The sequence below is a fragment of the Thunnus maccoyii genome, chromosome 9 (assembly GCF_910596095.1).
Source record: "Thunnus maccoyii chromosome 9, fThuMac1.1, whole genome shotgun sequence".
Taxonomy (NCBI): domain Eukaryota; kingdom Metazoa; phylum Chordata; class Actinopteri; order Scombriformes; family Scombridae; genus Thunnus; species Thunnus maccoyii.
Window position 1 is genome coordinate 12736364 of NC_056541.1, and position 9226 is coordinate 12745589.

Consider the following 9226-nt stretch of genomic DNA (forward strand, 5'->3'; position numbering starts at 1 on the left):
GCCATGTGGTGCAGCTTTATGATTTGACTGAAGATTTCATAATAGAATTTTCATTATTCATGATTCTGTGGCAGCAGCAATAAAACTGTGGCAGAACGACGCAGATGGCCCTGTGTAATGGAAACACTGATGTTAGTGTTGATTCTTGAATTACTCAAGTCACTTCTACCACAGTTGACTTTTGATTCAGTTCTATTATTAAATCACTTCCACCACTTTTGGCTTGCATATTTATTTTTTAACATTAATGTTATTACTATGTTACTACTCCAGTGCTAGTTGGACATCACCTCTTTCCTTTATTTACATAAATGTTTTGTTTTTCTATCATTATACAAAACTTATGGATAAAATGTTTTTAGCAGCCAAGTCTGGAAATAATATTACAATGACCATAATAGATCACCTATCTTAAACTATTTTCAATGCAAGTTGATTATAATGCAGTTATATATTGTTATTTATACTATACTTGTACTGCATGAAATGTTTGTCTGGAAGAGAGGAAACCCTATGATTGGCTTTGGAAAATAAAATGTATTGAAGAGCGAATGCAATTTGTAATTAATGGACTAAAATACACAAAACCACCAATATATGACGCTAACTAGGGCTGCAACTAACAATTATCTTTATTATTACTAAATCTGCCGAGCTGAAATGATTAGTCACAAGTGCTGCAGTGTGTGTCAGTCAGCCTGTCTCGTTTGTTAGTGCTGGAGTTTGGTGCTCCACTGACAGTCTCTGGGTGACAGATTTGAGTATTCACAAAATACTTTGTCATACACAGCCAATTATTGTATTATGAAATCCAAAATGCACCCAAACGCTTTCCTTTTTAGAAAAAGGTCTATAAGACAACTCGAGCATGTGCGAGCTGTACACCACCTGATTGCTGCACTGCCCTCATAGTTCCACCTTTTTTGTTCTGCCAACATAATGTTATTAACTAATGTTATTACAAAAATCCGTCATAAAACACATTTTTGACATTTGTGAATCAATTCAGAATCATAGAAGAAAAGAATTGCACTTCTTACGTGACTGTGCTTCATATGTCATTTTTTCCTCCCGCCCCTAATGCAAATAAATATTAAAGTATTCCACTTCAAAAAGGTGTGACAGAACTACAGATACATGAAATGGCAGTAGTGAGTAGACACCCCCTTCATGTCTGTAGTTTTACTTTCACATGGAAAAAAAATGACATCCCAAAAACTCCTCTGTCTTTTGCTATCGGCCCTTCAGCTGAGACAAACGGAATTGGGGAACTTTTGTCATTTTTTCTTACAATGCAATTTCCGTCAGTCACACCGAAACTGCTACAAAAAGAGATCAAGTTCACACATAAGGAAGTTGTTCAGTCTATACACAATAGTCTGACACTGTGGCATTATTCTGTCACAGTATCAGTTCCTCTTTCCTCCATTCCTCTCAGATGAATGGAGCCTTTACATGATATAAAGTTGCACTAGCCTGCCATTTTGAAGCATGGCTAGAGTCAACTGAAGTGTAGTGTACTACAAAAGGAGGTAGACATAATCTGTCCAAGAGAAAGAGATTAGAAGAAATAAAAAAAAACATACTGGTCAGGGAGTAGAGACAAGCGTTTTTGATGAAACTGAATGTCAAAGGATGTTGGAGACGTGACAACAAGGCAGCCAGACCACTGCGGAGGCAATGGACTGTAACATTTAACAGATGAGCTCTGTGAGGCCAGGTCTGAGACATCTGTATCTTCCTCCACCTGTATATAGTTTTATCAGACTACACTGTTCCCCAGCAAGAGTGTTTTTAAGATGATTCATCCACATTAAGATCTTTCGCTACAAATTAGGTTCAATTTAAATATAAAAGTGTGGTTTAATAATTCATTAAACATTTGTTTTTCACCTCACATGATAGTGGTCCCTTGGTAATAATTTAAATTCATTCTGACATAGTTTGAGGTGATTAAGACATGTTAAGATAGGCTAAGCTCATTTGGTTCTCATTTTCTATTGAGCATATTGTTTGATGAAATTAGAAATATGTTTAAATGTATGGAGTTAAAACAATGACTAATTGTGCAATCACTATGACATTTTGAGTCTAAATGATTACTAGACTAAAAAAGAGCCAGATTTTAAAAAATGGCAAAAGTAGCAAACTTCAGGCCTAAGGCACTTTAAAAGCCTAACCATGAACAGGAGCTACATATTAGCTTCAGCTAAACATTGTATTTACATTACATCTGTTGCATTTCTTGCTCCTAAGAAATAACATCAGAAGATTATTTTTACACTGACATAAAATTTTAAGCTTCAAGGAAGAAGAACAGAAGTACATTATCACACGGCAAATGCCACATATTTAATGATTGTGTAGACCATCATCTAGTAATTTAACTGATCATGAGAAGAGAGGGTGAACATTACTGATTGATCCACTGCGGTGAATATTTGGATTGCCGCACTCTGCAATGACAGGTTTGTAAATTGTAATGTCAGAAAAATTAGAACGAACACTTACAAAACATGGTTTTCAAAGCACCTGGAGAATTTACTTATCTGTTTCAGTCAAGTCAGTGTCCAAAAATAGAGTTGTGATGCAAAGAGATGTGACTGATCAGTTTTTCCCTGCATACCAACAAGTGTAAACATTGCGAAGCAAGTAACATTTGAAGTAAACTAATCTTACATCTCCAAAAAAGCACTAAGGTTTTATTTTATGGGCTGATCTGAATTTGCTGAGCTAATCAGCTCTTAGCTGGCAACCAGTGTGAAAAAGCCCCACAGATGGTTAAAAGGACAGGAAAAACACATGAGGAAATTCACTCATCAAGTTATCTGATTCAAGATAGAAAGAAAGAAAAAAGGTCTCTGATGTGATAGCTTGAAAGCTAACTTGTTATACTGGGTTTTCCTAATTTCTGACTTAGTTATGATGTGTTCATCTTTACAAATGCTGATTAGATTCTTGGTCACCACCATAGGAACAACATTTATTATTATTATTATTATTTAGTATTAGTACTATTTTTTTTCACTAAATTGGGTTTCTTTTTTGCTACTGTGCATACAAAACCATGTTTACAGGTCACACATATTTAGTCTTGTACAAAGCAGAATAACATTTTTGGTCAAAACTCAGTAGATAACGACAAGGTAATCAGTCATGGCTTTCCGACAGACATCTCTGTGTGTCTGGAGTAAAGATGAAAGTGAGTCTGAAATGAAGGTGTAGTCACAGACCACAGAGGACTGATAACAGATTTGAGCATATGACTGATGCTGATACTGCTCTGTCTGTAAACCAACTATTAGTCACTACCTCTTCACACAGGATACTTAAAACATAACCATCATGGGAAACCAACATTTCAGTTCAGCAAGTATGAAACCCTGTCTGTTCAAGAGAACTATTAAAAAATGAAAATTAACCAAAACATCTTTCTGAGTGGTGACATTTTCTTTATAAATATCATTATTTTTTAGCACTATTTTGTAGACTAGTGTATTGATTTGAATTTCATACACAAAAAGGTCTGCCCACTTATTTGACATGATTCACATCTTTAATATTATGCTGTGCTGCTTTATTATGCTGTGCTGCATTGCACATGCATATATCATAAATGTTGACATTCAATATTATAGACATTGGAATCTGTACCCTAAAAATCTAAATTGGCATTTATATTATTAGCAGTTAGAAAATTGTCTAGCTGGCCACTTGCTTTCATTAGTGTTGATAACATGTCAACACAAAGAAAAGCACATACTCCAAAGTATTTTGCCTTTTACTGCCTTTTGCAATTTAATAGGTGTTTATTTAGCCTATTTGTTAAAAACAAAACTGGATGTATGTCCTGCTGCAGTCTTACACAGCATTTCAGACAAAGTGCTGCCTACACAAAAATGGACTTTAGTAGTCACTGGAGGCTGGGAAACAAAGAATTATAGTTAAAACATTAACCATCATTGTCAGCAACAAGCACAGAGGTGTGCATGATCAGTTTCCCTCTGTATAACCAACAAGTATAGATACTGCAAAGCAGGCAAGAATTGAAGTGAATACATCTTCTGAAAAGCACTACGATTTTATTTTATGGCCAACAAGAGACTGATCTGTGTTTGCAGGACCAAAATGCTGGCACACAGCAGCTATTTACACAAAGTATTAAACATTACTCCAAGTGCCATATAGCCTAGATGTAACTTTTATGTAGCATTATGTCACAACAAAGACTTTTGGCCAAATGCATTGTGGTTGCTTGTAGCAACAGCAACTGTTGAAAACACCAAGAAAACAAGTGGGTGAATGCCTTAATTTTACTTTAATCCATTTTTAATACATACTAATCTGTGTTGTTCTTAGTTAACTTGTTACACAGTGAAATTGTGTGCTGAGAAATAAGCAGTCACCTTTCATTATTTTTTTAAACAAAAGGTATAGATTAGTAGTGCAGCAAATTTTATACTATTATTTTCAATCAGAAAAGTGACCTGCTCTGTCACTGTGGACTCCTGCTGTGCAGAAATGTATATTGTAAGATTATAATGTAAACAAACTGTGTGTTCACATGGCCAGTGGCCTCCAGATTTGACCAGTCTACCGCCTGTTTAACTTGTGACACATCAGTGTGGGATACTGCGACAAGATGCAGCATTTCCTCTCAATCAAGCTTACATATAAAGAGATCAATTTCAGAAAAAGAGAAGTTGTCTTAATGCAACATATAAAAGATACTGATAACACAGTAACGCAGTTTGACAAATTATGTATGTCTGTCTGACTGATACTCTATAGTGGATAGTAAATGTTTTTACACTGGCAATGCAATCTGTGAACAGCTCACACAACATTTGATTCAAAAGTATCAAAGCGGATTAGTGGCTGGGCCACATTTCCTACTGACAGTTATGTCAAATCCTTCATAAATCGCTAGCTGCACTGCTCATCTATATTTCACCCCACACTCAAACTTTAAGAAAGGTGAATGCTTCTTGCTATTAGTGGCAACACTGTTTCATTTACAAAGTCAGTAAGACAAAAAGAATCAGATGACTATTTCTTAAACTTGTAATTGAAGCAAAATTAATAAGGCCTATTGGTAAAAATGGAGTATAATATTCATAAGTATGTTTTAATCAGTGTATAATCACCTGTAATTAAGAATCTTTGTGTTTCTGTTAGCTTAGAACCAGCCCTTTATATTTACATAGGGAGCGGGTCCTCTTCCAGGGAGCCCGACATGTTGGACCGCCATGTTTCTACAGTAGCCCACAACAGACAAACCAAACACTGGCTCTAGAGAGGGCATGGATGTATAAAGAGAACTGGATACAGCGTTGGTTACCAAGGGACCACTATCATGTGAGGTGAAAAACAAATGTCGGAGGCAGGGCAAAACTCATTCCTATGAAAGTTGTTCAGTGGCACATGAAGCCAAAAAAGCCACTTCCTGAAAACACACTGCGCACGCTCTATGGGCCCAGTGCACCCATGGAGTATGCTCACTAGAGACTTCCGCAGGCTGAGACCGCTAGCCTCTAGTTCTAGTTAGCCCTCTGGCTAAATTGAATGGGGATAAACTGATTCAGTCGTGCAGCTCTTCTAGACTTTCAAAATGTCATCAGACCGAATGGATAAAATTTTGATAGTGAAACGAGTAATTTCACAAGGGTTGTGATGCTAAAAAAAATGTATCTGCTGATTTACAGCCGTATCTTTCACAATGTAAGTCTATGGGAAGAAGTTGTTTTGGGCCCAATAGCATGACGTGCTGTTGTAATTACACAGTTTGGCCACTAAGTCAAATTGGTTTCAAAGCCCAGCACTGTTCTTGGGGGCTTGAGAGAGGGCCTTCCGTGTTTTTCGCAAGTTTCGCTGCCATTGTAGGGTCTCCTACAGGCTTGGGAGGGGAGGGGTATTCAGTTGGTTGCAATCTGCAACCGCAAATTTAGATGCCACTCAATCCTTCACACTGGTCCTTTAAGTATATTTATTTTCATTATGTACATGCACTTATTATTTTATGTTTTGTATATTTTGTATATAGTAATGGTAGCCTTGCTGTTGCTTTAAATCTGCCTCTATTTTTTGAGGAATGCATAATTAATATTCCTACAAGAAAATGTATATGTTCTAAGTAAAGTTTAAAAGATACATTAAAAAAAATCATCGCTAGTATGTTCACTAATTTAGCAGAGCTGTGATTTTTTTCAAGACGTTAAAACCATATAGTGTAACCTGTAAACCTGATAAAAAGCAAATTTAAAAGAACTCTCAAGAGACTGTGGTGGAAGCATGTTTAGTAGCCAAAAGCTGAGAGCTACGTTAGCTAAACGTTTTAGCATGTTTCACCCGGTTAATTAGCCGTTAACACTTCTACGGGGAACTGTACCCTAAAAGTTACAAAAAAACCAAGTTTACTTACCAATTTAATGAACGTTTGGGCAATTATCAAATGGGTGGGTCACGTTTAGGCTGTAATTAGCTACCTATCTGTTAGCAGCCGTTTGCGCCCCTCATGTATGATAATTAACGTTACAGCATCTGGGTTTTTATCTGGATCCTTGATAGTCTTTCAAAAATCCGGAAGGTCGTTTCACAACACTTACTGCAGTTTTGAAGGTACTTCATCCACAGTCTGTCCATTTGGATGAAATTACCGCCCGCTTCAAAATGAAAAGGTGTGTTTCCAACGCAGCGACTCCGAGTCTAAAGAAAGATGGCGACCGGAAGTGACATATCTTCTTGCTGATTTGTACTACGCAAACCAAAATAAAATTCAATCTTGACCTTGGAAATAGTTTGAACATACCCAGTCAACGTCCCCTTACTAGCTTTTTGCCGAGATTTCAAAGAGTTACCAGCGTTTTTCCAGAGCTTTCAACTATTTTTGGAGGACCTAGATATTTCGTCAAAATAATTTGCATATTCAAAATTAATTTCACTGACAAAGACATATTACTACAAGAGGAAAATTATTCTGCACTCATTTTGAGCGTATTATTTGGAAAAGGAAAAAAAAACAGTTGGTAATTATCTTTAAAATTCTATATAACCAATAAGGCCAGAGAAATATTTATAAATCCTTTATAACATATGTAATCCTCAGCAGTCTTCCAGTGTCACATGTCTTGTATCATTTTATGTCCGCATAAAATGGCAAAATAAAAAAAAAATTCCTCCATACTAACTGCCAAAACAGTACTTTATGAAGATACTGTCAGGATAAGTATATACAGTAGTTTATTGTATCAGTATACAGTATAATATGGCATTGGGACACAACCTTGGGTTTAAGGGTTTTCCTTTATTTTTAATTGAACATTAATTGTTGCAGAATAACCATATATTTGTGTATTTATTATTTATGGTAAAAAATGCAAAGGGATTACCTTTTGGCTTTTAGAGCACTGAGTGTGTTGAATCATGCAGAGTTTTATTACTCTCATTAATAAATGTTATTATCTATCAGTTTACTACAATTTACAGCTTGAGAGCGCTTGTCTTACTGTCAGTGAAGACTTTCTCAGGTTTCATATTGACTTTTAACCCTGTACCTGCTAGCACCTCCCCTCTATTTGATCTGATTACTTCAGCAAGTCATCAAGCCAAGCTACGGTTTATCTGCCCTTTTGGCAGATAAACCGTAGCTTGTCTAAAAGAGAGGCTAAAAGGAGAATAGTGCCAGACAGATAAGAGATTCACAGAAAATTGACTCATCTCAGATATAGAAGGACAGACGCTATAAAACCGATGCAGAACCAAAGTACTGGAAGTTTAGCTGCCAATACAATGCATTGGATAGAAACTTGACCGCATGGTAAGGCTCAAGATTCTCTGAGAGGATACATCGTGTCTGTTGAATTACTGAGCCAGTTGAAACAGATGGGAAAATAAAGAGCTGTGCACACTTAATTGTGCATGCAATATGAAGCACACACAGCATTTAAAATCTGTCTTTGCCCCATTTAATTAGAAAATACTTATTTCCAAGACTCACTGAGGAAGGATTTTCTCCATTGTAGGTGCAAATGAGTATTGACCAGGCATTGATGGATTTGATATTCATTCAACGTAATTTCACTGATTAGTTCCCCACTTTGGGTACAGGTATGTTAATCAGTAATATAACCTGGAGTGAGCCCAAAAGGTCCACAAATCATTCCTCTTTTCCTCTGTGACAACTGCTGTTGGTATCACTGTGTGGCTCAGTAGCAGAAGAGATGAGAGAAGCAGCTCCTGAGGCATTCTTTTGGAGGAGGCACAGGTGTTTCTTCCCCAGGGAGCTTTTGCATTTTGAAAGGTTTTCAAAGCAGGAGCCCTCATTGGGACTACACACAACATATTTCACCATTGATAAAACATCATTAACAAAACATAGACTGAATTTAAGCATCACAGCATGACAGATCATGGATTTCATGGATTTATTTTTTGTCCTGTTTCAGGTTTGTTGTCCCTATATTAAAGCTGCATTAATTAATATTCATAGCCACTTGGGGGCAGCTGAAAATGCAACACTGACATATAACCACTTTATAAAGTAGGCACAGAGCAACATCAGCATACATTTTTAGTCGTGTTTCAGGAAACTTGATGAATTTAAGTCCAATATTCACTTTCCTTTTAGCGCTGGTCTGGTCTCTACCAACTCCTGAAGGAAATATCTGGCTAAATCGGTTGCCCAATTGTCCACTATATTCACCAGTCAGTCACTATTACTATTGATGAATCAGACTATTTGATGCTGTGTACAGTGAGTTCAGGGCTTTTTTTCACTGAAATAAGCAGCTTTCTGCAGCTGGAAACAAGGTTAATTATAACAGAATTTGTGGGTGAGATAACGAAAACAATTAGCTAGAAGAGTCTAAAAGCTCCAGGGAGCTGAGGGAACCTTCAGACTCAGGTGATGAATCTCTGTGGGTTTGTCATTATGAGTGACCCCTTTCACACTGCAAATAGTCATTTGAGCCATGAATTAATTCATTATGAAGGCCAATGTAAGAAGTCTGTCCATGAAAAAGTGATGAGTAGATAAACTTAGTATATACTCCATTTTAATTGTAAGATAAATATACATTACATTCATATTTTGCACTGGGTATGCATGCCTGCAACTATGATTGGCTATGAGGTGTGTTGCTTGGACTACGTCAGTTATCACTCCAACAACAGCAGAATTACTCTTTTGCTTATGATGCAACAAACATGCATATCCACATGGCCTCTT

At 36.6% G+C, this 9226-nt stretch overlaps 1 protein-coding gene across 18 annotated transcripts in view; it reads right to left on the bottom strand.

Annotated features, from left to right (window-relative positions):
• The window catches only part of gpat2 (glycerol-3-phosphate acyltransferase 2, mitochondrial), a 143754-nt gene extending 137024 nt beyond the window's left edge, over window positions 1-6730 (bottom strand). For 11 of the 18 annotated variants that reach the window (XM_042421114.1, XM_042421104.1, XM_042421106.1 and 8 more), the window contains exon 1: window positions 6606-6729. The gene's annotated coding sequence lies outside the window, so the exon portion shown is untranslated. Of the gene's footprint in view, window positions 1-6421; window positions 6538-6605 lie in introns of those variants that run through there. The other 7 variants (XM_042421116.1, XM_042421117.1, XM_042421118.1 and 4 more) reach the window with 3 other exon arrangements.
• Window positions 6731-9226: the final 2496 nt, after the last annotated feature.